Source organism: Lissotriton helveticus, chromosome 7, assembly GCF_964261635.1.
Source record: "Lissotriton helveticus chromosome 7, aLisHel1.1, whole genome shotgun sequence".
NCBI classification, from domain to species: Eukaryota; Metazoa; Chordata; class Amphibia; order Caudata; family Salamandridae; genus Lissotriton; species Lissotriton helveticus.
Window position 1 is genome coordinate 1301546149 of NC_136068.1, and position 21015 is coordinate 1301567163.

Sequence of the window (21015 nt, forward strand, 5' to 3'; positions counted from 1 at the left end):
GAATCGGACTCAGTCTCTGAACCATGGTCAGAGGAAGACTCAAAAAGCAAACCAAGAACCTGCTGAGCAGTAATCCTGCGACTAGCCATTATCCTTACAAAGCAAGAAGACTGCACACACAAGTGAACAACAACCTACACTGTGCAAAGTAAGAAGTAAACACGGTAAGGCTTTCACAAAAAGATAAATACAATCCAAAAAATGTCACTCTTACCAAATATAGCTACACTCACCAGCACCTACTCTGTTGAGACACAGCAAAAAGAAATGATATCCCACTAGAAAGAAAAAAAGAAATGACAGATTAGAAAACAAAGTGAACATCAAACACTAATGCAGAAAAAAAAAGAAAAAAACACAGAGCCACACAAACTGCTAGAAGTACAACCTTTTTCAAAAAGACAAACATCAAGGGAAAGTAGTACAAAATACATTCACTTACCAAGCACAAGCAACTACACAAGCTGCAAACAGACACGCTACCTACAACAATCCAAACAGCAAAAGCCTGGAACAAGACAAAAATAGAGAAGAAAAGAAAATTACTACCACATTTCACAAGCAATATAACAATTCAAACAACAACACTCTAATTTTCCGCCTAAATTTAAATTCGGCCAGATGGGCCATCAAATAGGGCTTAGACCAATTGGGATTAGATGAGGTTTAACATCAAGACACTGGTTAATTTTTGGAATTTTTTTTACTGCCTGACCCCTTTGGTGCCAGTCAGTCTTTTGCTCCTACCAGTACCCCCATCACACAGGGGCAGTAAGGACATTCATACACCTTTTGTACGTGTGACACATACAAAAAAATTAACGCCGCCAGCGCCATTCAAGGGCCCATCACTTTCACACGCCCACATATCTGACACAGCAACTACAGAAAATGATGGACTGCGTAGAGTGTCACTCAACTAGCAGTGTGTGTCGTGACCAACAGAAAGTAACTACTAACACACCGCCAGCCGAGTGCCAGTCCACCCACACCACCATCCAAGCACCAGACCATGCACACCGCCAGCCAAACACCACTCAGCGCACACCGACAGCCAAGTACCACTCCACGCACACCATCCAGCCAAGCGCCACTCCACACACACCGCCAGCCAAGCACCACTCCGTGCACAGACAGCCAAGTACCACTCCACGCACACCACCAGCCAAGCGCCACTCCACGCACACCGCCAGCCAAGCACCACTCCGTGCACAGACAGCAAAGTAGCACTCCACGCACACCACCAGCCAAGCGCCACTCCACACACACAGCCAGCCAAGCAGCACTCCGTGCACAGACAGCAAAGTACCACTCCACACACACCACCAGCCAAGCGCCACTCCACACACACCGCCAGCCAAGCACCACTCCGTGCATAGATAGCCAAGTACCCCTCCACGCACACTGCCAGCCAAACACCACTCAGCGCACACCGACAGCCAAGTACCACTCCACACACACCGCCCGCCAAGCACCACTCCACGCACACCGCAAGCCAAGCGCCACTCACCGCCAGCCAAGCACCACTCAGCGCACACTGACAGCCAAGTACCACTCCACACACACCGCCAGCCAAGCACCACTCCACGCACACCGCAAGCCAAGCACCGCTCCACGCACACCATCCAGCCAAGTACCACTCCCCACACACCGCCAGCCAAACACCACTCCACACACACCACCAGCCAAACACCACTCCGTGCACAGACAACCAAGTACCACTCCACGCACACCACTAGCCAAGCGCCACTCCACACACACCGCCAGCCAAGCAGCACTCCGTGCACAGACAGCAAAGTAGCACTCCACGCACACCACCAGCCAAGCGCCACTCCACACACACCGCCAGCCAAGCAACACTCCGTGCACAGACAGCAAAGTAGCACTCCATGCACACCACCAGCCAAGCGCCACTCCACAAGCACCACCAGCCAAGCACCACTCCGTGCACAGACAGCCAAGTACCACTCCACACACACCACCATCCAAGCGCCACTCCACACACACTGCCAGCCAAGCACCACTCCGTGCATAGAGAGCCAAGTACCCCTCCACGCACACCGCCAGCCAAACACCACTCAGCGCACACCGACAGCCAAGTACCACTCCACACACACCGCCAGCCAAGCACCACTCCACGCACACCGCAAGCCAAGCGCCACTCACCGCCAACCAAACACCGCTCCACGCACACCATCCAGCCAAGTACCACTCCCCACACACCGCCTGCCAAACACCACTCCACACACACCACCAGCCAAACACCACTCCGTGCACAGACAACCAAGTACCACTCCACGCACACCACCAGCCAAGCGCCACTCCACATACACCGCCAGCCAAGCAGCACTCCGTGCACAGACAGCAAAGTAGCACTCCACGCACACCACCAGCCAAGCGCCACTCCACACACACCGCCAGCCAAGCACTATTCCTTGCCCAAGGGGTCGCTTCCTAAAAACTAAATTTAAATTCCCTGGTGCTAGTGGGCATTTTCTGCCCCCCCGGGGGCAAAACGGCAAAACAAACGGGCCGAAATGCCCCCAGGGTGGACAGAAAAACAAAAACACAATCATGGCCACCTGGAAGCGACCCTTACCCAAGGGGTCGCTTCCCAAAACAAACACATTGCCCCAACAAAAATCCCTGGTGCTAGTGGGTAATTTCTGCCCCCCCCCGGGGGCAAAACGGCCGATAAACGGGCCGATTTGCCCCCAGGGGGGGCAGAAAAACGAAAAGTTAATGTGAGGCCACCTGGAAGCGACCCTTGCCCAAGGGGTCGCTTCCTAAAAGCTAAAAACAAAATCCCTGGTGCTAGTGGGCATTTTCTGTCCCCCCTGGGGGCAAAACGGCAAAAAAAAAACGGGCCGATTTGCCCCCAGGGGGGACAGAAAAACGTAAACAAAAACCATGGCCGCCATCTTGGCTCCAAAAAACAACCCTGGTGCTAGTGGGGAATTTCTGCCCCCCCTGGGGGCAAAACGGCCAAAAAAATGGGCCGATTTGCCCCCAGGGGGGGCAGAAAAACGAAAACATATTTACAGCCCGCCTGGAAGCGACCCTTGCCCAAGGGGTCGCTTCCTATAAACTAAAATGAAATCCCTGGTGCTAGTGGGGGCATTTCCGCCGCACGATCGCGACGCTGTGCGCGATCAAATGCCCTGCAAAGAGACATCAGGGGAGAGGAAAATCTCTTTCCTCTCCCCTGATGCCTCTTCGCTGCCCCAAACCCCCGCCAGCCAAGAGAAACCTACCTGCTTCTCCGGCGCTCAGGAAGCAAATGGCTTCCCGAGCGCTGGGAATCCCTGATGATGTCAGCGCGCGCTGTGCGCGCTGACGTCATCAGGGATTCCCATGGGGGTGGGGGGGGCGGGGCGGCAGCGGAAACTCTTCCGCTGCCGCCCCCAGCAAAACAACGAAGATCAGAGACCCTCGGGGGGAGCGCCAGCGCTTCCCCCGAGGGTGGGGCTGATGACGAGCTGGCCTTGTCATCAGCGCACGACAGGTAAGCGCCATGACGAGCCCAGCTCGTCATTAGCCCCGAAGGGGTTAAGATGGTTCTTCTGTTGTGTGGACATTCGTAGCTGGCAGGTGTTCTCATGGCAGATGTCTCAATTTACGTCAGTCCTGAATGTTTAACAGACATCACATTGTATTCTGGGACTTGGCATTTTTCTGTTAACATTGTAACTATGGACTCAAAAACCCCAGCACTAAAGTGCAGTTGAGTAACAATCCAGGATTAACTGAAGGTATCACGCATAATAATGGGACGCCTTCCAACTATGAATTTTGTGGTATGTGGAAAGACTTAATTCATGTTTTCACCACTGTTTCATGTGCGTGGTGACAGCACTCTTTTCACAGGTACTTGTCACTACACTTAGCATTGAATGTTTAAAGCCTGGGGTGTTTGGCAGCTTATCTGCAAGGAATACTGACTTGTTAGAAAAGGGGCTGATGTATCAAAGGGTATTACCCATTCTGTGCCTGTTGGTACATATAACAGTACATCTTGGCCAATACTCTTATAAAAAACGACGGATAACTGTGGGTCTACATACAAAATCAAGGCTATGTGTGTGTAAAGCTGGCTATGTGTCTGCTTCAGATGTTAATTAGAAGACAAACTATTGGACAATTAACCATTGTGAAAAAATGTCCATCAGGTGTAAAAAGCAAGCGACCCGTCTGACGAACCACTACATCCAAGTGGGCCACAAACCTACACATTTTGAATGGACGGTACTTGAACAACCTAATATCCCAGCGCATATCACTGATGTGTCCAAATACCTTTTTAAAATGGAACAAAAATGGGTGTACAAACTTAACTGTGATAAAGCCGGGCTGAATGAAGATATCCCCTGGATGACATTATAGGATCACCATCTCACTATGTGCCTTGATTGTTATGAATGATTGCTTTAATATCTCATGAATAAATAACATATCATTCTCTCTGTCGATAAAGAATGTGCTGTGCGCACTGATTTGGCGGAGAAATCTTTGGCCATCTGCTAGTATGCTGACGATCTATCGATATAAACAATATAAACACGTGGTTGTTCATCTATCACAGTGTACTGAACGATGCACGCAGGGAGACCGTTGAATATGGAAATGATTTCTCTTAAAACTAATTACGAACCACATATCCCACAATGCACTATGATGTCTCTTAGGAAACACTGTGGATTAGAGATCCCTGTGTCTACGTTTGACGCGTGCAAAAGATTACAGAACTTAACGCTCATCACGGTAGCGCAATTAGAAGTCTTGTAAATCTACCACGATTGCGTGAAAACTAATAAGATATTACTTTACCCGTTTATGATCGAGCTGGTAATTAATATGTTCTATATGAACACGCTAACACCGTTCACATCGATATAGGCATTTTCATGAGAAGAATCGGCATGTAAGAGTGAACGACGTATGATAGACTACATTTCCCATGAGTCGTGGTAGTCTAGTCAGTACGCGTTTGCCCAATCACGCTCGTGCAAAAAACAATAAGGAAGTACCCTCCTCGAGCCGCGGTACCTCCCCAAACAGCCCGGCAGGCTGACAGGAGTACCGACGGAGAGGTAAGGGTGCATTGGCGAGAGACCAAGATTAACCCAATAGTGTATGCGTGCTGGTTGCATTATAAACGGCGATGTGTCAGAATGAGTGAGCTGTTAACCCTATGGATCGGATATTGACTCCATGTTTGCGCAAAGCGCTTGGCCCCACGTTTCCGAAGGGGGAACTCCAACTAGAGTGACTTATAGAGTAATTAGTGAACTATGGGCTGAGTTTCATAACTTGAAAATTCCAGGTCGCAATTAGAGTATTGTAACGAGGTGTCCCCAGTACATTTAGTGGGATTTTCGCAACAATACACCGGATCACGAATAGATGGGTGCTAAACTCATTGAGAGGTATTCCACCTGTACTTAATGTGATAAGTAAATTACAATGAATAAGAGTAAGTTCAGTGAATGAGCAATTCGACATTGAAATAACCTGATAATTCAAAGGACCTGATAATTCAAAGTCCCCTTGAGCTTGTGTATCGAACAAGCAAGCATTCTACAGGGAGTGGGTCTGACTTTGTTAGGTGTTCATGAGTTTCATCACAGCTTTTTTACATTTTCTGCACTACAGAGCGGTGCTTCAATTTCCTGAGCTGTTTGCCAGGTGAGGCGAGGCATTTTCCCCGTACAAATTAAGGTGAGCCCTTGATAATTTGTACAATGGTTTGCATATTAAGGTCATTGGACCAAGATATGTTATGAATTCTAATTTAGCAATGTCTATTGATAGCCCTTACTAATGAAGGTGTTATTGCATCTTATATTTTATATTTCCTGTCTATGTGTGGGCATGCTGGCGAATTCACAATCGGACCTTCTGATCCAAAAAGGAGGGAAAGTGGAAGTGAACAGGTGACATTTAGCATTTCTGTTCACATATGTCCTTTTGTATTTATTAATATATTTTTTTCACGTAAGCAGTAGCAATCAAGTTAATGGGTCCTGAGGAAGCGGCAGGTACAAGTTTTGACCTTTAATAGTCCGCAGAAACATGTCGACCAGATTACCCAGTCAGAAGTTATTTGTTTGAACCATCTGACTCTTTTGCACTCTATTGTTTTTAGCCTTGGAGGTGCATGACTCCAGAATAAAGTTATATTGCTTGCATCATCCAATCTTATTTTTAACACATTCACTTTTTTCACCAATGCACTGCTTTCAGTTACAAGTGAATAACATCTACCAGACATCCACCCTGAATTAATGATCTCCTTTCCATATCTATGGAGATAAACAATGGACTACCTACTGTGAAGTAGACCAAATGATGTACTGGGTGGCACAGAACGAGTAACTGATGGACATTTTTTCACAATGGTTAATTGTCCAATAGTTTGTCTTCTAATTAACATCTGAAGCAGACACATAGCCAGCTTTACACACACACAGCCTTGATTTTGTATGTAGACCCACAGTTATCCGTCGTTTTTCAGAAGCTTATCAGGGGGATTCTAACTGTGCTCAGGTCTTTAAACTGTCCCTCGAACCCTCAGCTAATTGTATGTATGTTGCAATACTCTTATAAACCACCAATCATGGAAAGAATTAAACACTGCCAAAAGATTAAATATGATTAGTATATTCCCAAATTAGGTACATTGTATGAAATAATTAGATCATACCTGAAATATGCTTCTAAACACTGCACATTTAATCCAAGCACACAAAACTGGGGGAAACAGAAGGAAGAAGAAACAATATTTTAGTGACCTCTCTAAACAGCAAACTCAAGCAGAATAATCTTAGACCAACCTTTTTTGCTGCTACCTTGTACCACAAAGTTCATTGTGTTGGCCTCTTCAGGAAGAAATACAAATTACTCATTTTCTCTCACTTTTCTTTCTTTGAATGCCATTTTAGTGTGAGCTTATGCAGGTGTTTATCAGTGTTTATATGTTTACACTGGTGAGGGTTGTTTCCCTTTTGGTGTGGTTTCATCAGTTTTCATAGGTTGAACTTAAAAAAAGATAGCCTACTAATAAGAGAACAAGAGTGAATTAGGCTTCTATCATTGATGATATAATCCCAGCCATTTACAATCATGACTTTCCCATATTAGAGAATGTTTTACTCGCTCATTGACCCTTACACTATTCTATTACTGGATGAGACACTCCAAGAAAGAGTATCACCTTTAGTCACCAAGCCCACACACTAGTAGGAATACCACACATGAGATTTTCCACCTGTGCTATGGCCAGGAGTGTATAGCCCTCAAGGAAAACATTTTTCACAGTGCAGTGTATAGTCATACAGTGTCCCCAATATGCAGGGAATACAAGCTGTTGCTAGAATATAAAAAAACAAGCATTGGTGGAAAGGCAGTGGAGGGTTTGCAAGAAGCTGCTAAGAACAAAGATTCTAGAAAATTCTGCCCAGTAATCACCTACATTAATAAGGACCACACAGTCTGCCCTAATGAACACATAATAGATTATAGTTAAAAAAAAAACGGGGTGACCCTGTGTCCCTCAGAACCTGGGTAGTTAGACGTTTAAGAAAAAATGGTTCTGTCGGGTAGGACTGGCATTAATTATGGATACAGTAAATGTAATATGATCTCTTAACACACAAAAGAACAACAACAGTATTCAATTAATTAGTTCTGTGCTCAAGCGTTTATCTGAATTCGTTCATTTCCTTATGAGCAATATAGTTATTACAAAAAGACCATGAGCTTCAATTATATACAAAAAGTTTTAAGTGACAATTGTGCTTAGTGAAAGAGTGACAAAGTGAACGATATGTGTTAACAAGGTTCTATATACAAATATTTCGTTCTAAAAGGCCAGAGATTGATTTAAATGGACACAGGTCAGCTCCCAGCCTCTTTGGCAATGGTACTACATCCACCAGCCAACATAAGATAGGGGTGCTCACCGTGCCTGCAAGGTGTGCATAAGTTCCTTGGGCAGCAGGGTTACTCAGCAACAGTCATTAGATAGCTGTGTTTGTCTCCCATGGAATATCGCAGCGAGGCCCAAGGACAGGTCGATGCACTGTCCAAATCCCACGTGGCAGCCCTTTGTCAAAGCGCCGTCATCACAGGCCCAGTCCCTCACAATGGCGTGTCCTGCCCCGTGCCTTGCCTCGCGTCCAGCCCCTGCTGACACAGATCCCCAGGGTGCTCGGATTTTTAGAGCCTCAGGGTCAAAGGGCACCGCAAAGGGTCCGTCCGGTATCGCTGCCTACGGAGCCTCCAATCCTCTGTATTCGCGAAGGTTCAGTCGTGTAGTGCTCCCCAGCCGCTACTCAATGCCCAGTGAGGTTGTCGTCCAGTCACTGCACACAGGATTCAGTGAGGGCACTATATGATGTTTGTGTGTCGAGGCCGATTACGAGCCTGTTGTACCTGATATTGTGTTATAATATTATGCAGTAGGTTATGTAGCATAGTATGTTTTCTAGGTCCATGATCTGACATCATCGGTGTCATCGTGGAATGTTCATGGTCTATTTATGTGACGTCACTGTGACTGTCTGACAGTTGACAGCTGACTCTCACGGCAGATGCTGTTCTTCTTTCTGCGCCCAGCGGGCCCTTGTTAATTTATGAATAAAGTAACGTTTTACTTTTATTGTGGCTGTCGTTTGTCCACACTACAATTGGCGACGAGGACTTTGGACCAGCGAGGGCCTGCGGGTAAAAAAAAAATAGAATCGAAGGTTGAGGGTTTGATTGAAGAAGCCCGCAATCTAAATTAAAATCAAAGGAAGAACGAAAAAGAAATTATGCGGAGTAAGTACCGTGTTGTGGCTGAAAGGCGCCGCCTGTGAGAGAAGCAAGCTGTGTGAAATTAAGAAGCGCTGCAGATACGCTTGAGATATTAGCTGCGTATAAATGAACGAGCGCTGAAACAAACGTACAGAGACATTTTAACATAAGCGCTGACTGTGAGCTTGAAGATTACAGCGGATTAACTGGCATTACAGCGAAGTAAACTGAAGTAAAACATTGAGTTTGTGTTACCTGATATTTGGCGCGAATTCCTGTCAGTATCAGTCAGTGGCTGAAGACGCGGATATTCACCTCAGCTGTACGCGTGAGGTATTCTGGGATAGGTAAACAAGGAAACCCATTGGACAGCGGCAGCATACGTCACGAACGTGAACTGCGTGTGGCCATTTTGAATGTAGTTTTTGTCTCTGTGTGAAATTGACGAAGCAGTAAACGAGCGTTGATGCGTTAATGAAAAACTGTGATCGAAGTTGAAGCAAAGGATAAAACCAAGTAAGTCCGTATTAAAAAAGCATATGAAGAGAAGACAGTAGCGGTAAATTGAATCTATGGCAGAACGTGGTGAAATGCTGTAGAAAGTGGAGGCATAGTTTGCTGACAAGAACGTGGAAAAATTAATTTAAAAAAAAATATACCAATAAGATCACATAAACAAAGAGTGGAGGAAGCAAAACAACTTAAAGGAACACTTAATAAGGAATAGGAATTAAAGATATATCTGATACTAAGAAATCTGAGGAAGCATGGCTGAAAGCAATAATATATGTGCACCTCCACGTTTTCTGGATGAGCCTGGGAAACCCACAATGAAGTGGAAGAAGTGGGTCAGGGCATTTGAAAATTACATCATATCTATTGATGGGAAAGCATTTGATGCAGAGAGAAAGTGTTCATTGTTATTTGGATTGCTAGGAAAAGCTGGGCAGGACGTGTTTGACAGTCTGCCTGAATATGAAAGTCCACCAGGAACTTTTGTACCGTTAAATGAATACCAGGAAGCTTTAAAGAGGTTAGAGAAACAATTTGATGAGGAAAATAACATTATGGTGGCTAGGCACAAGTTTGCTCTAAGGAAGCAACAAGAAGGGGAAACGGTTGATGAGTACATTGCGTGTTTAAGGATCCTTGCTGTAGAATGTGAATATGAAGAAATGACTGATGTGTACATAAGAGATCAAATCGTTTTCTATCGTTATTCGAAAAGGGTGCAAGAAAGATTACTGGCATTCAAAAGACCAACCTTGCAAGAGGTTGTAGATATTGCAAGGGGAATCGAGAGGTCATTAGTATCTACTAAAGAGCTATCGCTGGCAGGAAATAACACAAATGTATTTTATTTGCAGGATAAAAAGAAGGGTGAAAGCAAAAGTTATGAGAAGAATTGGGGTGATAAAAAGGTAGGAAGTAAACACCTGAGTTGTTTCAGATGTGGGTCTATAGAGCACTTAGCAGATTACAAGAGTTGTCCTGCAGTTAGTAAAAAATGTATCAAGTGTAAAAAGTATGGTCATTATTCCACTTTATGCAAGACTAAAAGAACGAATATTAATATGAACCTAAACACTGTGGGAAATTTTGATGAAGAAATGTGTGCAAATATTGTTCTGTATGTCGAGATGGTGGATGGTAAAATAAAGGGTCCTATAGGGGATGTAAAGATTGGGGAGGTCGAGCTGAAGTTCACTGCGGATTCGGGGTCTCCCATAACAACCATTTCGGATACCCTATTTAATGAAAAGTGGCAGAATGTGGAGCTCACTGAGTCAGATGTTAATCCTAAAGCTTTTGGGGAGAAGGAGATAAACATGTTGGGATATTTTAATGACACAGTCTGTTTCAGGGGAAGAGCAATAGAAACAAAAGTCTATGTGGCAGAGAAAGGGAAAATATTAGTGGGATGGAGAGATCTGGCCCAGCTAGGAGTCATTTTAAAACCTGCAGCCAAAGACCCAATTGTCTTGAGTGAGGAATGGGTGAACAGTGTGTGTGTAGAGGAGAAAAGGGGAGAATTGACAATAACACTGGACAAGCATAAGGATGTGTTTAAAAATGAAATAGGATGTGTCAAGGGTTTCAGTCATGACATTAAATTGAAAGAAGGAGCCATACCATGTAAGCATAAGGTGAGGACCGTTCCCTTGTCTGTAAAAAAGGAGTTAAAGGAGGTACTTGAGAAATTAATGGAAGAAAGAGTAATTGAGGAAGCAGATGAGTCCGAATGGATTTCTGCCATTGTTAATTCCAAGAAAAAAAAAACTGGGGACATTAGGTTGTGTGTGGACCTGAGGTCGCTAAACAAAAATATAATCGTAAATTGTCACCCTTTACCAAAAATTCAAGACATACTCCAATCAGTGTCAGGTTCAAAGTACTTTTCATTAATTGACTTGAGGGCTGCGTATCATCAAGTTTGTCGATCTGAGAGGTCTAAAAAATTAACTACTTTCATAACACCATTTGGAGCGTATAGGTATGTGCGGCTTCCATTTGGATTAGCATCCTCCTCTGGTGTTTTCCAGAAATTGATGGACAACCTGTTTGGGGGAATGAAAGGGGTAGAGGCTTTTCAAGATGACATTCTTTTGCATTCAGCATCTGAGCAGGAACATGTGAAACTAATTCAAAAGGTGTTGGAGGTTCTGAAAAAGAAAGGCATGACTGTCTCAAAGGACAAATGCAAATTTATGACGAATGAAATTGAATATCTGGGTCACATCTTAACTGCAGAAGGTATCAAGCCAAAAGAAGATCTTGTACAGGCCATAAGGGAGGCACCAGAACCCAAAGATAAGGCAACACTTAAATCGTTCCTTGGCCTCAGTGAATATTATGCCAAGTTCATACAGAAATATGCAGATAAGGTGGAACCACTCAGGAGAATGTTAAAAAAGAATGTGGTGTTCAAGTGGATGAACGAGCAAGAACAGGCTTTTAGAACTGTCAAAGAGGAAATAGCAAATGCTTCTGCACTGAAACCGTATGATCCAGAATTGGAGAATATAGTAACTGTGGATGCTAGTGATGAAGGAATTGGGGCTGTGTTCTGTCAGAAAGAGGGAAGTAAAGAAAACACTATTGCCTTCATCTCTAGGAGGCTGAATGAGACGGAAACCAATTACAGTTCTATTGAAAAGGAAACTTTAGCATGTGTGTGGGCTGTACACAAGCTCAAGGACTACTTATGGGGAAAAAGATTCACTCTAGTCACTGACCATAAACCTTTGACATACATGATGGACGGTGAAGGTAGAGGTAATGGCAATGCCAGCTCTAGACTGATAAGGTTGATGTCAAAACTACAAGAATTTAATTTTAAAATAGTGCACATAAAAGGTGTCAAGAACAGTAGAGCAGACTGTTTGTCACGGTTGCCCATACGGAGTCAAAAAGAGGAGGTGCAAGATGACACAGAATGTGTGGTGGCGCTCATTGATGCCACAGTAATGTGTGAAGGATCCATAACTGAGAAAGAGTGGCAAGAGAGCATGGCTAAGGATACTGTATTAGCAAAAGTAAATAATTATGTGCGATCTAAATGGCCACCCATAAGAAACATGCCACGGGAACTGAGAAGTTACCAGCAAGTAAGTAAAGAGCTAACGTTAGAAAATGGTTTCTTGAAAAGAGGTGAAGTCTTCGTGCCACCATATGGACTCAGACAAAAAATCATAAAGCTGGCACACAGGGGACACCCGGGGATCACTGCAACTAGGAACATCATAAGAATGTATTATTGGTGGCCGGGTGTGGACAGTGAGATAAGAAACTACATAGATGTGTGTGAACAATGTTTAAAGTCTGATAAGCATTGGAGGATGGAAAAGAATGAACTACAAAAGGTTGAAATCCCAGATGGCCCCTGGGCAAAAATTGCAATTGACTTTGCAGGACCATTCAATTTGTTGCCAAATGACTGAAAATACTTGATAGTATTGACGGACTACTACTCAAAATGGATAAGTTATAAATTTGTGACTGCAGTGACGACAGATGTGGTCATTAAATTTTTGAGAAAGATCTTTGACAAAGAGGGACAACCTAAAATCCTAGTGTCAGATAATGGTTCACAATTAGTTTCCAATATGATGAAGGAATTTTCAGAAAGCTCCGGTATTGCTCTAGAAAAAACTCCACTGTATAGTCCTAAGAGCAACGGCCAAGTCGAAAGAATGAACAGGTTCTTCAAGGAAGGGATTCAAATGGCAATTGCAAATGAAATGGATGTCAAAGAGTTCATAAGGACGAAGATTAATACGTACAACAATACGCCTAATGAAACTACCAGACAAACTCCATTTTTCTTGATGAGAGGTAGAGTGTGTAACAACATCATGACACCCAAAATAGGTGGATGGAAAGTGACCGATGTCGAATCGACAGAAGTATGTGAGAAAGAGCTCAAAGTAAAAGAGAACATTGAAAAAAAACAGATGAAAGCCAAGGCATACTCTGATATGGTGAACAGGGTGAAAGACAAATGTGTGACTCCAGGAGATTGGGTGTTGGTAAGAAAACCTGGATTAATAAGCAAGGGGGAATCTAAGTTCAGTAAACCAATGAGGATCTGTAAGACTTCCAGTGGTGCTGTGTACATAGAAGGCGAAGGATGGCGTAGTAAAGACGATGTGGTAAGACTAAAAAAAGGTCAGGAGGAGATAATAATGAAAAATGAGGAAAAGGAGGAAGGGAGATGTGATGATAGTGTGCTTGAGTGGGAAGATATACCTGAAATGCAAAACCAGTCATATGCTGCTGCTAGACTCAGTGGTTCGCCGCAGTTGGGAAGACGGTCTAGGAGTTCATTTGTTGAAAATGATTACATTGTTCTAGCCCGGGAAGACTCTATAATGTGCCCAATTCCTGAAGAAGCTAGTCCCTCCACAGCATGCATGGCGGACATTGCAATTACACCTGTGGTGGGTATAACATCCAGAGGGGGTAGAGTTGTCAACTTGCCAAAAAGATTCCAGGACTATGTAATGGAATAGAGACTTTTCTGTTTTTTAAATGTAAAAGAAGGGAGATGTTGTACCTGATATTGTGTTATAATATTATGCAGTAGGTTATGTAGCATAGTATGTTTTCTAGGTCCATGATCTGACATCATCGGTGTCATCGTGGAATGTTCATGGTCTATTTATGTGACGTCACTGTGACTGTCTGACAGTTGACAGCTGACTCTCACGGCAGATGCTGTTCTTCTTTCTGCGCCCAGCGGGCCCTTGTTAATTTATGAATAAAGTAACGTTTTACTTTTATTGTGGCTGTCGTTTGTCCACACTACAGAGCCTCCGGGAGCGCTCATCACTGCAGCCGGCTCTGGGGTACTCCGCGCTCCAGCGAGACCCTATTTCCGGCGGGCTCAGGACAGTGCAGGAGGCCAGTGCTTTGAGTCCTCTGCAGCCCACCGCATGAGCGAAAGTAGTTCTTGCTGATTTCACCGCGATTCCAGGCGTTGGAGGTAGGTCAGTCCGTAGCGAGGCGCCTCCGGAATTGAAGGCGTCGTGTCGGTGTAGTGGCGCTGACTGCTAATGCCGGATTAATTCAGGATTGCCAGATGGTTGTGTGGAGCTCGTCTCTTAGGCAGCCATCAATGGTGCTGGCAAGCTGCGCCCCCATGGGCAGTACAAATATTAGGTTGTATTCAAACTGTCCACTAAGCAGCAAGCGGTATTACTTTCCCATAGACAATTTTAACTTTATGAAAACATTATCCTCTTTATCACCATTGTTGGGAGGAGGTTGCCATATTTTAAAACAAGCGCTTCAAATGCTAAATCTGGAGGAAGTCTGGCAAACACCTATGTCATACCCTGTTTTAAAAAAAACACAAATAAATCTACTAAAAGAATATCGCTACAAACCGATAAAGCCTTACTTGCCCGCAAAAGTTATTCTTGGTCGGTGATTCCAACTTACAAGCAAATGAAACCACAACCCTACCTGCAAGAATGCTTCAGAGACCATTACAAGCGGAAGTTGACCTTACTGAGATTGGGTTCTTTTTCAAATAAAGATCTTAGTCCAAAATGGCTACAGGCTTGGTCATCCCTGGACTGCCGTCTCTATGGTAACGGAGCAGAGTCACTATTACATCTATTATGCATCTGCCCGACATTACATCATTTAATGACGTCACTCTTAAGGCCAATCTTAAGAGAAACTCAAATCCGGACTTGCAGAGCGGTCGTCATAAAATGCCTCTGTGGGTCCTCAGTCCAACTGTCTTGCAAGACTGTCAAATTCTTGTCAGTAGTAGTACAAGAACTAGAAGAAAAAGATACAGAACAAGAACTTGGAAAGAAAGAAACATCAAAACAGGAATTTGGAAGAAGGGCATAATGTACGTCTTTTTTAGATCTTTTTTGCACTCCCTTTCTTTCAAAGCTCCTTTCTACGACAACTCTTAGGCATAAATACGCTCATAACAGTAAATTTTCCGGGACAGAAAGCCATAGTGACTTAAGAAACTGGTAAGAAGGTTATTCGTAGCAGTTTGGCACTTTTCTCCTTCCCCATTTTTCATTGGCATTAGCACTTTATTTACAATGGAAAGCACGGACATGTTTACATTGCTGTTATAATAATCTGTTGTACCTTGGCTTAAGAAACTGGAAAGAAGGTTATCCGTTGCAGTTTTGCACTTTCCTCCTTCCCCATGTACCGTACATTAAGCTGAAAACAGATGAAAATGTTGCACTCTTCCCACTGTCTAAGAGATGTTATTAGTTAATTCTTGCTTCGTATAGTATCATTGAGAACAATACTGGGTGGGGGCTCTTTGTTCATGTTTGATAGGAACAATGAGTGACTAGAAAGAGACTTGTCAGGTAGACACACACATATCCATTACACTGTACTGATCGCAGCCAACACATTCAAATATGCAAGCCTTCTCACGTGGAGGTTAGTGCAAAACACGTATTAGTGTGCATTTGTAGCATACATGAACGGGTGATGCCTAGGAAAGAGAATAGAGGCAACATGCATTGAGACATCCCTAAGATCATTTATCATGCTGAGAACATACATAGGGAAGTTTTGTAGTGACCATTGTAATTTTTTAGTTTACTGGTTCAAAAGAATTGAAAATTAAACTCCCTATTTAGTGCTCCACTCCTAGATATTCTAACTTTTTTTAAGAGCGGTGACTAGCTATCCCCAGGGGTATCTACCAAGTGGCTCATAACGCTTTTATACACATCAAAGGCACCATAGTGATGACACTAAGTCTGGTGACATCTTTGGTAAGGGAAATACTGAGATGCCTCACTGGAGAATGTACCTTCTTCAGACCTAGGGAGCCATGTCTCACAAAAATGAAAATTGCTTCAGAGGTAGGAGACAGAGACAAGGTCCAAAAATAGCAGAGAAGCTGAGAATTCCTTCCTCATACCTAAAACATGGAAGACGGCAGCCCATCCACCTATGTTTCCGGAGCAAATTCCTCAGAAAATAAAAATCACCTTGCAATGCTCCTCGAGTAGACTTTCTAGTGTCCATCCTCCTACAGAACGCCTACGTCTGCATTCACATTCATCCAAAGCACAGGTAGTATCTCAGTTTGATGATAAGCTAGTCCTATTACCAATTCTCTGTCCTCCAATTCAAGTACATATTAGCCCAAGGATAAATGCCAATGCAAAGTGCATGGCGCCATTTGCATTTAATTTGAAGAGGTTTTCACTGTGAAGAGATTGTCATTGTGTCTTTCAAGATCTAGATAACTGCCTGCTGAAGACTAAATCGCAAACAAAAGTAGGGTAAGCAATAGCAGCCATGCTCCTGTCGCTTGCTCAGCTTGACCTTGCTTTAATTCTAAAGAAATCCTGTATAAAACAGTACCATTATTTCATCGATTTAGACAAATGTTTTAACACAGAAGAAACATTAGTGAGGCTCTTGAAGAAAGCACTCAAGGGCTTACTGGCCTAGTTAAGGTTACAAGAGAACCTGTTTGGTTCTCAAGTGCAAATCTCTGCTGGAAGCAATGTTAGTCTTGAACTGCAGGCTTCATATGAGAGTAGGGCAGTAAAAGCTGGATACCTAGAAAAGGAGACACGTTTGTGACTCAATGCACTGGCAGCCCTGAGATTGTGGTATTGAGTAGAAAAATATAAGCCCACCTTATCTGTGGAATATCTACCTGGCTTAGCATAGGTCCATAGACCATCTTATCAGCTAGACAGGGATGATTCAGATAGGATTTGGGAGCTGCATGCGTTCAAATCCAGTTTCAGCTAATTGCGATCCCTCCCTCTATTGATATTTTCATCACAGTAAGCAATATGAAATTCTAATTTAGCAGCATTTTTGGTATTCTGACAAACGGGTCTTGGGAAGGCATTTTCAATTAAATAGTAAGGAATATTTGCTTATGTTTTTTTTTCGTGCCTCAAATTCCGAGGTTGATCTGCAAGATGAAGAATCAGATGCATAATGATTCTTTTGGTGCCATCTTGGTTTTAGTAATTATAAAACCTGTTGCTTGCCAACCTTTTCAAGTGAAGACTGCATTTAGAAATTCTTTGTCATATCCTAGTCGTGAATCTTGAATGCATAGAGATTGGAAGCATGAACATTTCACGGACTACTGTAGGTAAAGTAACTACTTAATTCTGATGGAGCAGCATCCTTCAAGGCTGCCTATGAAGGTATTTAGTATGTGGTTTGCATCTTATCGTATTCCTCATAAAGTTTTTCCCCTGGGCTTCCAGTCCTTGCGTTCAGGTTAAGAGTGGAGAGGTTAAGGTAGTCTCCCATGTTTGGGCCTATTGGGTTCTGGAAGGACCTAGAGCCAGAACCTCAGCTCTTATCACCCCCTAGTCTGTCTCCCCTTCCTTCATCTTAAATCTTAAATCTAACCCCTTACTCCTTCCACAGGACTTGCATCTATCTTCTCCTTGCATTGCTTTCCTATACTCTGTTCAGTTCCTTGGTAGAATTCAGTCTAGTTTGTGCCTCGCGTCTTCTCTGTAACCATTATACCCATCAGACCAGTAAGTACTGTGATAGTTGTTTATTTCCTTGAATTGCTAACTCACCACCCCTGGACGAACCCGTAGACCCAGTGCTGTTGTAACTGTGTTTGCGTTTATGTTGCATAATTTTCTGTCCTGGGTAAAACCACCAACTCTTATATTGTGATGTCTGTTTTTATCTTAGGCTTGTGCCATTACCGCCATATGACCCAGGACTGAGTGTTCTGTGGTTACATTTGGGTTAAGCCACGTGAGAATCATATACTGTGGTTTCTATGATATCCTTGGTTTGCCTCTACTCAGCATTTGGCTGGTACCATAGATCCATATCCTGTAGCATTGGTGATTATCCTTGGGTTGCAATCAATCAATCAATCAGAGTACTTGTAAAGCGCGCTACTTACCCATGAGGGTCTCAAGGCGCTGAGGGGAGGGGGTACCGCTACTGCTAGAAGAGCCAGGTCTTGAGGAGTCTTCTGAAGGCGAGTAGGTCTTGGGTCTGCCGTAGGTGGGTAGGGAGGGTGTTCCAGGTCTTGGCGGTGAGGTAGGAGAAGGATCTGCCGCCGCAGGTTGTTCATTGGATGCGGGGGACATGGGCGAGGCTGGCGGAGCGGTGCTGGCGGGTCGGGGTGTAGAAGTTGAGTCTGCTGTTCAGGTAGGCTGGTCCGGCGTTGTGGAGTGCTTTTTGTGCGTGAGTGAGGAACTTGAAGGTGTTCCTCTTGTAGACGGAGAGCCAGTGTAGGTCTCTCAGGTGGGGGGTGATTTGGCTGCGGTGGAGGACGTTGACGATCAGTCTGGTGGAGGCACCATCTCTATTTCTGGCTAGACCCCATGGACCCACTACTGGGGTGTCTGTGAACTTCCTTGGGTTTAGCCATCTCCGCCTCTGGGGGGAAAACAAAAATTCAGTAATGTTGTTGTCATCGGATGCACCATATCCTCTTGTTGAGGACTCCAGAGGTCCGTTACTGTGGTTGTCCTTGGGTTGCACATTCTTTGCTTCTGGGGGTGCCTATAGACCCTTTACTGTTGGGTCTGTGGTTATCTATTGGTTGTGCCATCTCTGCTTCTGGGTAACCCAATAATCACAGATATAGGGTGTGCCTCCCAATGATGGGTCGGGACTTCACTGATTCTCTATGAATCCAGTTCTATTCACATTATAGCTTACCCACAATGCTAAATTTGACAAGTTAGTTATGTCAGGGACATGTAAATGTGTCTCAACTCTTACATATCGCTTCACTCCACACCATGAGTATGCACTTATACAAGTTTGCTATGATAAGTATGGAGCACATCCCCAAGCACTACATAAAAATATTTCCAACATAAATCACTCTAACAAAAAAAACACTGATTCAGTTGGCTGAGATCGAGCTGGAAACATGTTGGATAATTGCAGGGGAACAAACAAGCGCAAGAGCACACACCACTGGAGGGAGATTTTAACCACCTTTCAGATGGTGGCTAACACTAATAACGTTTGAGTGTCATATGGGGAGGTAGTTGCACCAAAGACAGGAGAGGAACAACAACATGTCAAGGTTACCTCGAACCAACACAAAGAACAAGCATTGGCAATGCCAATAGATATTGCGTTTGCTGGATGTACTGGCTTTGTTAATTTCTAGTAAGGTATGGTATGACTTGTAATTGTATATTATGGTATGATATGGAATGGTGTGACCTGTAATTGTATGGTATGGTATGGCGTGTCATTCTAGAGTATGTAATAGTATGGCTTATCATTGTATAGTATTTTTATGGTATGGTATGGTATGTTATGTTATGGTATGGCTTGTCAGTCATTGTCTAGTATGGTTTGGTGTATATGGCCTGTCATTGTATACTATGGTCTAGTATGGCTTGTCATTGTATAATATTGTATGTCATGGTCTGTCATTATATGATATGTTCTGCTATTGGATTGGATTGTATGGTTTGGTATGGCCTGCTGTTGTATAGTATATTACAGTATGGTATGGTTTGTCATTGTAATGTGTGGTATAGCATGGCTTGTTGTTGTATAGTATGTTGTTTTATGGCTTGTCATTTTATAGTATGCTATGGCCTGTCATTGTCTAATTACTTACGTTATGATATGATTTGGTCTGGCCTGGTATTGTGTAGTATGGTATAGCATTTTCTTTAGGTTTAAATCTTTTTTATTGATTTTAAAACAGAGAGAAAAGACAAGGAACTCAGCTCCATAAAGTCAGTGCATTGGGGACCACAAGGTCGCAATATATATTGTTACCAAAGGTAATAAGCATGGAGCGGGCCCCCAGAACTTAACAAAATACGAAAACATGTAAAAGAACCCCCCCAAGGCCCCCGTCCACCCACCTCCCTCACCCTCGTCCACCTTGAACTATAAAAAAGGAGAGAAAGGAAGCAAGCTAATGCTCAACGTCTTGGTTTGCGGTTTTTCTTGGAATCGGCACTTGGAACCTGTATGTCTGGAAGGCGAAGGAGTCGGAGATACCGAGGGCATGTTAGCTCTTGGAATTCCGAGGAAGGGCCGCCACAACTCAGGGAATTCAGACCCTCTGCCAGCCAACGTAAGAGTGAGTTTCTCCATGCCCAACACCGACCAGAATCATTGGAGCCAGCCTGTGTGTGTCGGAAGTTGGGTAGAGCGCCAGTGTATCACGATGTTTTGTGTCGCCGCTCCTAGAGCTATAGCAATCAACCGGCCTTTCCGCGACTTAAGTGGATATGTCAATGGATTGGGTAGGCTCAGGAGGATGTAAGCGGGGAAACGTGGGATCTGTGTCTCGAAATGGAAATCTACCTCGTCAAGAACCTGGGTCCAGTATGGTTGTATACAAGTACAGCTCCGGAGGACGTGCTCTAGAGTACCCACCTCCCCGCATTCCCTCCAGCACAGTTCACTCCGGCGCGGGTCGAAGCGTTGTATGTGCTCAGGCGTGTAGTACCAGTAAGTGGCGATCTTGGTCAGGGTCTCCGTGAGGCCCATGTGGTACACTGAGTGGCTTGCCCTATGGTAAATACTCGCCCATTCTTTGTGACTCAATGTTCTCCCCACGTCTCTTTCCCATCGAGAACGGCCCGCATTATGTGTGTGTGCGTGGTGGTCGTTAGCGGCATTTTATAAAGATCGGATATAATTTTCTTGTCAGAGGTGTGCGTTATGAGCCACTTTTCGTACGGGGTCAAGAGACGCTGTGCCTGTGGTCTAACATTTGGA

At 44.0% G+C, this 21015-nt stretch overlaps 1 protein-coding gene across 6 annotated transcripts in view; it reads left to right on the forward strand.

Moving 5' to 3' along the window:
• LOC144770234 (syncytin-1-like) overlaps nt 1-21015 on the forward strand; it is a 328703-nt gene that overhangs the window by 161866 nt on the left and 145822 nt on the right. Inside the window, exon 3 of one of the 6 annotated variants that reach the window (XR_013598839.1) lies at nt 10164-10217. The exons of the other annotated variants lie outside the window; for them this stretch is intronic. The gene's annotated coding sequence lies outside the window, so the exon portion shown is untranslated. The remainder of the gene's footprint in view (nt 1-10163; nt 10218-21015) is intronic. 6 annotated transcript variants of the gene reach the window in all.